We start from the raw sequence: 15,211 nt of genomic DNA, 5'->3' as shown, positions 1-15,211 counted from the left end.
ATATATATATATATATATATATATATATATATATATATATATATCAACACACACATACATACACATATGGGTTAGGATTTGACCCCAGGCCTTCTTAACTCTAATTCTCATACCCTATCCAGTGTATCCTCCTTAATGTCATTGTTTTTGTTATTGGCCCAGTGTTGTTCCAGGTATTGTAAGAAATATAAAAAGCATAGGAAAAATGCTAAATAGTAATCTTCTAATGATTCTTTTTGTTACAGTCTAAGGCTATGCATTCCAGAATTTGTAAAAAATAAAAAAAAACCCCTTAGATATTTTAGCCATATCATTTTTGCTTTGCAGGATATAGACATTAGAGGTGCCATCACTGTTATCTGGAATGGGGTGGGGGAAAAATGTTGATAATCTCAACATGTTGTGTACTTTTGTATCAATACATCCTTAGCTTTTTAATGACTATATATGTATAATATTCAAGTAATTTGCATGAAAATTTGAAGAAAAATAAACTATTTATAATAAGCAAAGCCCAAAGCAAGCCATAATCTAGCTTCTCATCTATATTCTGTCTCAACAGTCAAGAGGATGCCATTTTCCAGGGAATTAGCACATAATGAGACATGAAGCTGAGGTATCATGAGCTCTAATGCCTTTGAAAATGGTAGATGAATTGAAATGCTCTTTAAGAGACTATGTAATTGCCAGACCATTTTCCATGATGGTAAAGCCAATTGAGCCAATTGCCAATGCAGGTACAGCAATAACACTAGCAGGAAAGCATATGAGTGGGCAGCTGGGTGAGCAGAAATGCCATATCACATGTACATGCTAACCTTTGGAAGCTATGACAGTCTATCATGTGTACATCTGTATTCTGGAACAGTTAATAGAAACTTATTTTCTTTTCAATGTATTACAATGTACTTTTTGGAATTTAAATGTTATTTTGGCACATCATACTCTATTCAAGCACAATATCTAAGCTTAATTCCATGGGAAAATGAGTATTCCTTCAAGATCCCCTGCCTTTCAGTTATTTCATCAACCCTTCAAATCTGTAACTGTATATCATCCACATTCTGAGTGAACCATCTTCTGAGTGAAGCCAACATTTTTCTCTATATATTTAAATCAAATAAATAAGGAGTCTGAAATGGGCATCTCAAAGTAATCAGATTCAATTTGGTTAAAATTATTTGAAAGAAAAAAAAAACAAAACCATGGTTTCTTTTGTTTTAAATGATACTTTTCCTCCTATTCATTGCATTGTCATTGTTGGATCCACCTACCCCCTACACAGAGGGCTAAGAAATGAAAACAATAAGAACCCTTTAAACTATGTTGGTATTATGAGGTCACATCTATAAATAACGATTTTATTCCTGAAACACACGGAACCCTTGAAAGTTTACACTAATTACCTGTAGTTTTGTTAATGTTTTAAGCTGCCCTTCATCTCTCTCATCCAGACATACCACTCAGTTCCTTCAACAGATATATTCAACAGCTTCTGTTCACACCTGACATCAATTTCCTTTGATGTTCACAGTCTAAATGAGAATGCTACAGCAAGCTGTATTTGTGAAGTATACAGGATGCCTTTAAAATGATGGCAGGTATTTTCCTCATTAAAGCAGCCATAACAGATAGTTAGATATGATGCTGTCCCTCACCTTCCTACTAATTAATGACTATGATTGCAACCCAAATAAGATCAGGCAATTAAATGTGATAACATTTCAGAAGCGAGGAAAATATACAACAATCTTGGAATAGCTTCCTGCCGATAAATAAAGTTGATCTTAGGAAAATTACCATATAAATGTACCATTCTATCAAAAAATCACACAAACTAAAGAATGTAATAATTTTACTTTTAATTGAAACATGAGCTACACATCCCATTAAATTAAAATGTTATGAGCTAGCGCATAGGCAGAAACTGTAAACAAGTTCCATCTCAGTCTGTGCCAGGTTGTTATAGTTAGAGCTGAGGCTTCTCCGAGCATGTCTTAAAGGGGGCAATGGGGAATATGTAATATTTGCCTGAAAAAAAAAACCCACAACACTAACTAAAAATTTGCAATTTTTCCAGAGGATTTAAGATTGTATCTAGATTCAAATTGTAGGCAACTGAGAATTACAAGAGCAGTTATTGACCCTTTAATATATTACTCAGTGTGTATACTGTTTAATATAGAAACAAAATTTGGCCTCATATATTGAGAGAAATCACAGAGAATAGCTTAGCCAAACAATAAATCAGAGAAACGAGTGAACCCAAACACGTACAAAAATAATTTGTTTTCCATCTTTTCTTTGCATCCCTAGTGTTTAGCACTTGCATACCTGGAACGTGGGCAAGGCAACAAATCAACAACTATCCACTGAGCACTTACTACATGGCAGGCATTGTGCTAAGCACTGGAGATAAAAGGTAAGAAAGTCAAAAAGAGTCCCTTGCTCCTGAAGAGGTCACAATTAAATGGGGGAGACCACATGAGAATAACTGTGTATAAATAAATTATACACAAGATAAACTGGAGATAATTTCAGAGGGAAGGCACTTAGCTTTAGGAAGACTGGTAATGATGTTATGCAGAAGTTGAGATTTTAGGTGAGACATGAAAAAAAATCAGGTAAGCCAAGAGGCACAGATGAGAACAGACAGTATTCTGGGCATGGAGGCAGCCAGTAAAAATGCCAGGAGTTGACAGATTAAATGTCTTGGGAAAGAAACATCAGGGAATCAAAAGTCATGGGGTCACAAAGTAGAAAAGGGGGAATAAGGTGTAAGAATACTAAAAAGACTGGAAGGTGCCAGAAGATTTTATATTTGATCCTAATAGAGGCTTCTTCACTGTTCAGTGACTGACTATTAGGTAACAATAAAATGGCTTTTGTGGTGGTGGATGTTGTTTTCTTATGAGCCATTATGGTGTAGTGAACTTTGAGGCAAGAAGACTTGGAGTCAAAGCTTGCTTCAGATTCTTACAGCATTAGCTCTGTATCCCTGGGTTCATGACAACTTCTCCAAGCCTCAGTTTTATCAACTGTAAAATGAGGAGTTCAGATTCAATAATCTCACAATTCTAGCTTGCAGTCTATGATCCTAATATATAAACATATAGATATATGTATTCCTTTATGCCATATATACACATATGTATGTGCATATATACTACCTTATACAATAACCCTGGAAGGTAGGTGTCATTATTATCTCCATTTTACAGATAAGGAAATAATTTAAGAAAGGTTAAGTGACTTACTATGATCACATAGCTAATTTTTGACATGGATTTTAAATTCAGTTAGTTTATCTTGATTCCCTAAAGAGAACTAAATAAAATAATTAATTTTGCTTGTAATTCTTAGCAATATTTTCACTAAATGTAGGCAGGAAAAGTTAGTTGGGAGTGATTGCTTTTGCTTGTTGTATTTCAGAATCTCCTTTTTATCCTAAAAAAGCTAGAGATTAGATGGGCAAACATTCAGATTTCATTTTATTAATACTTTACGAATACAGGAAGAGGAGTCTATATGCCAAGATCTAATTCTTCAGATTATTCCCTCTATCTGTCAACTTAAAGCTAACTTGAAGTAACCTTGATCCTGGCATTTGGAGAAAGAGTAGTTTTGTTTGACAGTCTGGCTGCATTAGTTATTTTATGGGTTTTCAAGGTAATTAACTATGTTACCTACTAACAATGAAGTATATGTCAAAAATATTTACTAATATGCAAGTAAATTCCAAATATAAATACTTGCTAGGTATACAGCATGAAATAAATTATTTGTGTCCTTTCATGCATGTATTAGTGAGAGAAAGGGTACTACTCAGAAAATAATTCTATAAAGAAATGGATTCTACCATCCCAATCTCAAGCTTCTGTTATATTACTAAAGTTGTCTCTTGTATATAAAAATGATAGAAAGCAGCCTGAGATCTTTCACTTTAAAATTAAGGGAAAGATTCTAATTTGAAGGACAGGTCATTAGAACTATGATGGAGACATAGTGCTTGGCAATGAGTAAGAAGTACTTTACACAAAACTTGGAGTCTCAAATACGTGCAATCAATGGAAACCATGTACCTGCCAGTGATGGCTACTTGATCAAGACCCACTCCATTTGTAGTCTATATTCTTCTCTCTTTACAGTATAGTACATAATTAGTGTAATTAAATTCAATTTAGAAGATGTAAATTTAAAAATGTAAAAATGTAGACCAACTTGTTTCAAAGTATACAAATACTGCAAAGTATGCAAATACTAAAACAGGGTCCTCTACTGTTGATACTAGTTGATCTGGGGTATGATCCTGTCAAGAAAAACTTATTTGACAAGATACTTGAATAGATAGTTTAAAAAGCAATCACAAGGATTAATGATAAGTCCTGCATTTAGGTTGAAAATACAAATTGTGCAAATATGCATTAAGGGGCACATCATGAATGTTCAATGAAAAAATGGAAATTTGAGTTAGCCATAGCCTCAAATACATTAATGTATCTGTCAAAAATGAAAACTTCAGATAGACTAATAGAAATAAAGACTCCAAATAAGGGGAAGTAATAGTCTCATTGCATTTTGTGTTGGCTCAATCATTGCCAGAATTTTGCCCAGGTCTGGCATCTATACTTGAACAGTTAATATTGTCTTAGAATCCCTCTCCTAACCTCAGGTCCCTTCAGAATCTATTCTACCATCCCCTCAGCTACTAGTCTTATATTTCCAAAGTATAAATCTCACTATTTCAATACCTCTACATGCCTTCCCCTCAAAGATACTCAGTAAATTGTAGTAGCTCCTTATTAGATTTAGGATCAAGCATAAAATGCTGTTAAACATTATGGTCCTTTATAACTTGGGTCCTCAATACTAGTTCAGTCTTTTTGTATCTTATTCTCCATCCATCCACTCTTTAATTCAGTTATAATAACCTATTTGTTGTTTTTCACCTACAACTCCATCTGATAGTACACTTGCAGTAGCTATCTTCCATGGCTAGAATGATTTTCTTCTTCACTTTCAACTCCTAACTACCTTGGCTTCCTTTCAAATTGACTCAAAGTCCACCTTCTGCTTGGTTTTTCTTGGTCCTTCCCTCTCTATCTAGTCCTGTCCCTCTCCCTAAGTATTTTAAGACTTTTCCTGCTGAAATGGGTAGATGAAAACAATTTGTTCCAATGGCCATGAAGGCAGCTGAAGCAGGCACCGTGGAGGATTTAGAACAGTGGTTCCCAAACTTTTTTGGCCTACCACCCTCTTTCCAGAAAAAATATTACTTAGTGCCCCCTGGAAATTATGCAACAATTTATTGAACTCAGAATAGAATGTAATACAAAAAAAAGTGTGGCCATCACCGCTTCCCTGGATTGCTGCAGCACCCACCAGGGAGTGGTAGCACCCACTTTGGGAATCAGTGTCTTAGAGTTTCATCAGACACTGAAGATGTCAGGGCCATCATCCACTGTATCTCAAGCCATCGCTAGTCACCTTGAGTTTTGTCTTGTCACAGGACTTGGGAGAGAATAAGACTGATGACTTTGTTCAATTGCCTAATTTAAATCTAAGTCATGTGCAAGTTAAGGCATCCCAAGTGATATCATCAGTCCTTTTTGAGAAAAAGGAAAACAATCACCTTCCCTTTACACTTTGTGTGCATATTGAATCTCTCATTAGAATATGATCTCCTTGAGAGAAAGGATGATGTCTTTGCCTTTTTTGATATCCTCAATACTTAGCATAGGGCCTAACATATAATAATCACTTAATCAATGGTTCTTGATATGGCTGTCTTATAAGATGTCCAAACAAGAATGATTAGGATTGTGATGAGTTTGACTGAAAGCTAAATCATATAAGCACCATTTGAGAGTACTGGCAGCATTTAAGCTTCTGTTCCATCTTAAATGTTTCTAGTTTTCTTAAATGGTACTCATGCAACTTTGCTTTCAAACAAGATTTAGTATGAGACAAGAATTATTAAATACAGAGGTCTGTCATATGGAAGATAGATTAGATAGCCTTTATTGCTCCAAAAGGTAAAACAAATTCCAGTGGGTAGAAATCACAAAAGAGGCCACTGTGGCTCAATGGTTAAGAACAATGGGCCCAGAGACATGGAATTCCTGAGTTCAAATTCAGAGTCAGATACTTCCAACCTGTGTGAAGTCATTTGACCTCTGTATGCCTAAGAGGCCTCTAGGTGGATCAGTGGATAGTGTACTGTAGCAGGAATTCATGAGTTCAATACAACCTTAGACACTTCCTAGATGTGTGACCCTCGGTAAGTTGCTTAACCTCTGATTGCTTGAAAAAGGATCTACTGTAGAAGAAAATGGTAAACCACTCCAGTGTCCTTCTCAAGAAACTCTCATGGATAGGGATAGTCCATGGGGTCATGAAGAGTTAGATAGGATTGAATGACTGAACAACAACAGACATTATAGTTCACTAGTATGATGAAGAGCTTTTGCACTAGTAGGGCTATCTAAGAGTACCATAACTACCCCAACACTGGATTCCCTGTTAAGAGAAGTATGAAAGCAGAGCCTGGATAATGTTATAGATATTATTGAAAGGATTTCTGCATATATTAGGTAATCTATATAGTCTCCACTAGCTTTTAGTTTGAATCCATGATTCCATGATACTAAAACTTTGTCATTTGATTCTTTTTTTCCTTTAAAAAATTTTTTATTTTAAAAATATTTTTCATGTTTACATGATTCCTTTTCTTTCCCACCCCCCTCCTGAAGCTAACAAGCAATTCTACTGGGTTATACAAATATTATCACTTGATACCAATTTCTGCATTTTTTTAAACCTTTACCTTCTGTCTTGGAGTCTATACTATGTATTGGCTCCAAGGCAGAAGAGTGGTAAAGGTAGGCAATGGGGGTCAAGTGACTTGCCCAGGGTCATACATCTGGGAAGTGCCTGAGGTCAGATTTGAACCTAGGACCTCCCGTCTCTAGGCCTGGCTCTCAATCCACTGAGCTACCCAGCTGTCCTCATTATTTCCACATTATAAATTTTTGCAATAGAGCAATCTTTTAAAACCAAAACCCCAAATCATATACCTATATAAACAAATGATAAGTAATACGTTTTTCTTCTATGTTTCTACTCCCATAGTTCTTTATCTCAATGTGGAGAGCATTCTTTCTCATTAGTCCCTTAGGATTGTCCTGAATCTTTGCATTGCTACTAGTAGCAAAGGGTTATAGTGTGCTCATCATTTCACATATATGCATATGAAATAGTTGGCAATTCTACTTTTTAAATAGAATTTTAAGGTGGAAGAAACTTTCATCACCATCTAATCCATTCCTGATCTTACAAACTTAAGAAACATTGGATCATTCCACAATGGTTCACTTTCTGTGTACAATGTTCTCTTAGTGCTGTTCATTTCAGTCTGCATCAATTCATGTAGCTTCTTCCAGTTCATATAAAAATCCTCCAGTTCATCATGCCTTACAGCTCAATAATATTCCATGAGCATCATATACCACAATTTGTTCAGCCATTCCACATTTGAGGGGCACCTCCTAATTTTTCAATTTTTTGCTATCATGAAAAGTGTGACTGAATATTTTTGTGCAAATATTTTTCATTTTTATTTCTTTGTAGTACAAACCCAGTGGTATTGCTGTATCAAAGGGCAGCATTCTTTTGCCATTTGGACATAATTCCAAATTGCCTTCCAGAATGGTTGGATTAATTCACAACTCCACCAGTGATGCATTAGTGTCCCAATTTTGCCACATTCCCCTCCAACATTTATTATTTTGCTTTACTGTCATATTGGCCAATCTGTTAAGTGTGAGGTGGTACCTGAGAGTTGCTTTGATTTGTATTTCTCTAATTAGGGATTTAGAATACTTTTTCATGAGATTATTGGTAGTTTTTTTTTTATTTCTTCTGTTATTTGATTCTGATTCAGGGTGCTGAGATATATGCCTGTCTCATTCTTACTTCCCAGATTCTTCTGCCAGTGACTTCCTTGGGTTTTAGAAGGTATTGAGACAATGTCTTCTCATTTAATTCAGGATTTTCACAGTGTGACATATAACTTAATTCTGTCCCTGTCTATCACTTAAGAAATATCTTTTTTATGTAGAATAATTTCAAAAGATAAATATCAACCATTATCCCCTCAAGTTTAGATTATTTGTTTTATGATCTGGAAAATACAGATACTAGGGTTATAGTGTGCTAATCATTTCACATATATGCATATGAAATAGTTGGCAATTCTACTTTTTAAATAGAATTTAGAGGTGGAAGAAACTTTCATCACCATCTAATCCATTCCTGATCTTACAAATGGAGAAAGCAAGGCATAGAAAAAAGTAAAATGACTTACCTAAGCCCCCAGAGTTGGAAAGTAGCATAATTAGGATCAAGATAAGGTCCTCTAATTCCATCACGTCATGCTGCCTCTCTGGGTAGCATAATGACAAAAAAGATAATGTTAATTCTGAACATGTAGCTGTTAATATAGCACCATGAAACAAAGATAAAATGGCTCGTTTCATTACTTCAGTTTTTAGTATAATGCCCATAAAAAGTTTTCCAGTCTTGCATTTATCTCTTGTTAGGTTTTTGGTATTTCCCCTTTAAATGACTATGTTTTTCCATTGCTAAAGCATTACACTTAACCAATTACTATGAATATATAATAACAATTACAAATCAATATAAAGGCAAGACTAGAAAAAGTCATAACTGTTAAAAAGTTCTTCTATAAAATGCTGTGAGATTATTTAGGTTAGTAAAAAAAAAAGAAAAAAGAAAAACTAACAAAAATTGTGAGGAACTCCAGAAGGATCCAATCAAAATGGGAGACTAGGCAACATAATGACAGATGGAATTTAATGTAGATAAGAAAAAGGTAATGCATTTGGGGAGAAATCATTTAAACTTTTCATATACATTGGTAAGCTTAGAATTAGCTGAAGTTCTCAGGAAAAACTGAGGGGTAATTACGGATGGAAGTATTCATTGAAGACATCTGCTCAATCTTTAGCAGCAGTTAAAGCTAATAGGCTGATGGTTATATTAATAAGGGGAAGGAAAATAGTATGGAAAATATTATGACATTATGCTATATCAACCAATGCTATAATTTCACTTTGAAATTGCATTAGGTCTTGGATACCTAGCATTTTCAAAAGAGAGTTATTTTTTTAAAAAGGAAAAAATAATGAATAATGATTGAAAACAAGAAATTCATGTAAATTGTTTCCTATGGAGTAGTGTGAGATACATGTTATGTCACTGTGTAAGCAAGTTGCTTTTGAATCCTCCTTACAGAGATTGTAACATCCTCAAAGAGAACACTTCCAGAAATGAATCTGTCTAAACCACTTTTTGTGTAGTCAAATGCTGTTGCCATTATTTTAATAATTTTATTCATCTTTCTTAGTTGTTACTTCACAGAAATAAAGAATTTCAGAATTAGGAGGGATCTCAGGGGCCAGCCCACTCCAACCTATATCTGAAAATAATGCCCTCAATGACACATTCAACAAAATGGCCCCTTTTAATGCAAGTGCTTCCTTTGTATTGATTAGTTCCAAATTATTATGTATCATTCTCATTTGTATGTACAAATCATTTTGTTTGTTATGTTTTCTTTTCCATTATATTAAGAACTCTTTGAATGCAGGAACAAACTTTTTCTCTTTTCTTTCATTCCCAGTGCTTAGAACAGGGTTTGGCACATAAAAGAGGTTTAATAAATATTTGTTGACTGACTGGTCACCCAGCCTGGCTTGTAGTCATTCAGGAAGGAAGGGTGTCCTACTTTGAATTTATTTATTACCATATTTGAAAATGATGAACTATTTAAAATAAAATATATTTATTAATAATACAAACTTCCTATGCCATATGATTAGCAGGTGCAGACAGGATGCCACATCCCAATTATGAAACATTTGAACAATAATCCAACTATGACTTTTCCCTTGATTTTTTCCTCCAAACTTACTTATAGGAGGAAATCTTTCTTTTAAAAAATGCCCCTTCTTAATTCTCCCCTTGTCAGAAAGCATTACAAAAATAGAAGGGGAGACAAAAGCAGTTAAGAAACATAGACAATATGTGGTAGTTGGATATAATGCTTCTAGAGAGATATTAATTTCATATTTTAGCCCCCTGCCTCTGTAATGAAATTAGGGATGTGTATTTTCTCACTCTTTCATAAGGTAAGGCTAGTCATCCTATTTATATAGGATTAATTTCATTATATTATTATTCTTTCTGCTTACATTGAATGTATCATGTATATTGTTTTACTTGTTCTTATTTTACTTGGTACCATTTCACTCCATTGTTTCTTCTCTGAATTCTCCAGATTCATCATTTTTTTAAAGTACAATATATTGGTTCATATATACTAATTATTCAATAAACACTTGTTAAGTGCCTATTATTTGCCAATCACTATGTGATTTTCTGAGAAAACAAAGATGGGAATTCAATATTCTCTGCCTTCAAGAACCTTGCATTGTAAGAAGGGATACAAAATCTATACAAAATGAATATGACATCATGAGAATCAAAGTGAATCGGGGATATACTTTGTTGGAAGGAATGTTTGAACTTGTTTGGAGGAAGTTAGGGCTTTGTGTGCTATATTTTATTTACCTACGTGTTAGTATCCTTTAGTCAATATCTTTAGGGTAAAATAGACAGATCTATATGTATACTTACCTATATCTATAGCTATATATCTTAAAAACATTGTACATAGTGGGCAGCTGGGTAGCTCAGTGGATTGAGAGCCAGGCGTAGAGACGGGAGGTCTTAGGTTCAAATCTGGCATTAGATACTTCCCAGCTGTGTGACCGTGGGCAAGTCATTTGACCCCAATTGCCTACCCTTACCACTCTTCTTCCTTGGAGCCAATACACAGTATCGACTCCAACACAGAAGGTAAAAGTTTAAAAAAAATTTACATACAGAAGAAGCACACTGGATAAATGAGAGATAATCCATAGAGAGAAAGTATTAGCAGCAAGAGAGACCAGCCAGACCCCTTATTGAGTGTGTTATAGAATCATTTTATTTTTTTATTTTTTTCAGATTAAATTATTTTATTTTTTTAGAAAATTTTTCCATGGTTACATAATTCCTGTTTTTACTTTCCCCTTCATACCCCCTTCAGCCCCTCCCCCCATATCCAACACGCATTTCACTGGTTTTAACCTGTGTGATCAGTAAAGAATTATTTACATATTATTGATAGTTACATTGATGAGGTCATTTAGAATTTACATCCTCAACCATGTCTGCATCAACCCATGTGTTCAAGCAGTTGTTTTACTTCTCTTTTTCCACTCCTGCACTTCTTCCTCTGAATGTAGGTAGCATTCCCGTCCATAAATCCCTCAGAATTGTCCTGTGTCATTGCATTGCTGCTGGTACAGAACTCCATTACATTCAATTTTACAATAGTATATCAGTCTCTGTGTACAGTGTTATTCTGGCTCCGCTCCTTTCCCTCTGCATCAATTCCTGGAGGTCTTTCCAGTTCACATGGAATTCCTCTAGTTTATTATTCCTTTAAGCATAATATTATCCACCACCAAAATATACCACAATTTGTTCAGCCATTCCCCAATTGAAGGACATACCCTCCTTTTCCAGTTTTTTGCCACCACAAAAAGTGCAGCTATAAATATTTTTGTACAAGTCTGTTTATCTATGATCTCTTTGGGGTACAAACCCAGCAATGCTATGGCTGGATCGAAAGGCAGGCAGTCTTTTAGAGCTCTTTGGGCATAGTTCCAAATTGTCATCCAGAATGGTTAGATCAGTTCACAACTCTACCAGCAATCCATTAATGTCCCAATTTTGCCACATCCCCTCCAACATTCACTACTCTCCCATGCTATCATTTTAGCCAATCTGCTGGGTGTGAGGTGATACCTCAGAGTTGTTTTGATTTGCATTTCTCTAATTATTAGAGCTTTAGAACACTTTCTCATGTGCTTATTGATAGTTCTGATTTCTTTATCTGAAAATTGCCTATTTATGTGCCTTGCCCATTTATCAACTGGGGAATGGCTTGATTTTTTATACAATTGATTTAGCTCTTTCCTTGTATATTTGAGTAATTAGAACTCAGAATTTTTTGTTATAAAGATTTTTTCCCAGTTTGATGTTTCCCTTCTGATTTTGGTTGCATTATTTTTGTTTGTACAAAAGCTTTTTAATTTAATATAATCAAAATGAATTGTTTTACATTTTGTAATTTTTTTCTAATTCTTGCTTGGTTTTAAAAATTTCCCTTTCCCATAGATCTGACAGGTATACTATTCTATGTTCACCTAATTTTCTTATAGTTTCCTTCTTTATATTCAAGTCATTCACCCATTCTGAATTTATCTTGGTGTAAACTGTGAGATGTTGATCAAAATTGAATCTCCCCCATATTGTTTTCCAATTTTCCCAGCAGTTTTTGTCAAATAGTGGATTTTTTGTCCCAAAAGTTGGGCTCTTTGGGTTTAACATACATTGTCTTGCTGAGATCTCTTACCCCAAGTCTGTCCCACTGATCCTCCCTTCTATCTCTTTGCCAGTACCATATCATTTTGATGACCACTGCTTTATAGTATTGTTTAATATCTGGTACTGCTGGGCCACCTTCCTTCACGTTTTTTTTCATTATTTCCCTTAATATTCTTGATCTTTTTTCTTTTAAATGAACCATGTTATAGTTTTTTCTAATTCAATAAAAAAAGGTTTTTGGTAGTTTGATAGGTATGGCACTAAATAGGTAAATTAATTTGGGTAGAATGGTCATTTTTATTATGTTAGCTTGTCCTACCCATGAGGAATCAATGGCTTTCCAATTGTTTAGATCTAGTTTTAATTGTTTGGAAAGTGTTTTGTAGTTGTGTTTGTATAATTCCTATATTTGTTTTGGTAGATAGATTCCTAAGTATTTTATATTGTCTAAGATGATTTTAAATGGTTTTTCTCTTTCTACCTCTTGCTGCTGTGATGTGTTGGAAATATATAGAAATGCTGATGATTTATGTGCATTATTTTGTATCTTGCAACTTTGCTAAAGTTGTTGATTATTTCTACAAGCTTCTTAGTTGATTCTCTAGGATTTTTTAAGTAGACCATCATATCATCTGCAAAGAGTGATAGCTTAGTCTCCTCGTTGCCTATTTTGATACCTTCAATTTCTTTTTCTTCTCTAATTGCTACTGCTAGTGTTTCTAGTACAATTTTAAATAATAGAGGTGAAAGTAGGTACCTTTGTTTAATGTCTGATCTTATTGGGAAAGCTTCTAATTTATCCCCATTGCATTTAATGCTTGTTGATGGTCTTAGATATATACTGTTTATTATTTTTAGGAAAGGTCCTTCTATTCCTATACTTTCTAGTGTTTTCAATAGGAATGGATGCTGTATTTTGTCAAAGGCTTTTTCAGCATCTATTGAGATAATAATGTGGTTTTTGTTGGTTTGCTTGTTGATTTGGTCAATTATGTGAATGGTTTTCCTTATGCTGAACCATCCTTGAATTCCTGGTATAAATCCCATATGATCATAATGAATAACCTTTGTAATCACTTGCTGGAGTGTTTTTGCTAGTATACTGTTTAAGATTTTTGCATCTATGTTCATTAAGGAGATTGGTCTGTAGTTTTCTTTCTCTGTTTTTGATCTACCTGGCTTTGGGATCAGTACTATATTTGCATCATAAAAGGAGTTTGGTAGAACTCCTTCTTTGCTTATTATGTCAAATAGTTTGTATAGTATTGGAATTAGTTGTTCTTTGAAGGTTTGATAGAATTCACTTGTGAATCCATCTAGTCCTGGGGATTTTTTCTTAGGGATTTCTTTTATGGCTTGTTCAATTTCTTTTTCTGATATGGGTTTATTTAAGTATTCTATTTCTTCTGCTGTTAATCTAAGCTATTTATATTTTTGTAAATATTCATCCATATCACCTAAATTGATATATTTATAGCCATATAATTAGGTAAAATAGTTTTTAATGATTACCTTGATTTCCTCTTCATTAGAGGTGAGGTCTCCCTTTTCATCTTTGATACTGATTATTTGGTTTTCTTCTTTCCTTTTTTTAATTAGATTGACCAATACTTTGTCAATTTTGTGTTTTCAAAGTACAGGCTTCTAGTCTTATTTATTAATTCAACAGTTCTTTTACTTTCAATTTTATTGATTTCTCTTTTAATTTTTATAATTTCTAATTTGGTCTTTAGCTGGGGATTTTTAATTTTTTCCCTTTCTACAAATGTGAAAATTTGTTTCTCCAGAATAAGCATTTTCATTAAAATTTAATATATATTTACAATAGATTACAGGTTTTATATTTTTGTTGTTACATATCATGTCATATGCAAAAAATAAAAAAATCTAACTTTTAAAAAATACAACAAAATATTACTAACATTTTATTGCCTTCCTTATTTGCTCCTTATATTTGGATTATATACAGGATGCTCCTCTAATAGACTGTATGTCTATCATCCTAGGACTTGACTAGAAATATTGAGGGAATTCACAACCACTGATTCATAATTTTAAACTGTGTAACTCCCAAAGCATACCTTTTAAGTTTTGAATCAAATGGAGGAACTATCATACCCATGAAATTTTGTATCATTTGAGTTCTAAAGTATAATAGAGAACTTTCCACTGGAATGATTTCTTTTTCTTCTGAATTTTGAGTCTAAATCTCATATTTCATTAATGAGGAACTGAAGACATAGGTATTGTAACACTAACTAGGAAGTTACTTGAACTCCGAACCTAGGTCTTTTGACTTTCATTTTAGGTACATTTTTAACTCTAGAAAGCTTTCTTTTTGAATAGCTGAGAGTCTTATTTTCTGGGCATTACTCCATGGTTAGGCTACACTATGTTGATATTCAGTCTGACCATGGAAGAACTCTCAGATGTTTTCCCATTTGATGGGACTTGTCATTGTCCAGAGAACCCAGGGTCACCACCATGTTACACTGAGACTTTGTACTTTAGTAATAGTATTAACCATGTATATTAATAATACATATATACTAACCATATATATGTATATATATAGTTATATTAACCATATTATTGGTTATATTAACCATATAATATTATATATATGTATATACTTATACATACATACACACACACAAACACACACACACACACACACATATATATATATATA

This window comes from Gracilinanus agilis, chromosome 3 (genome assembly GCF_016433145.1).
Source record: "Gracilinanus agilis isolate LMUSP501 chromosome 3, AgileGrace, whole genome shotgun sequence".
NCBI classification, from domain to species: Eukaryota; Metazoa; Chordata; class Mammalia; order Didelphimorphia; family Didelphidae; genus Gracilinanus; species Gracilinanus agilis.
This window is presented reverse-complemented; position numbering follows the sequence as displayed.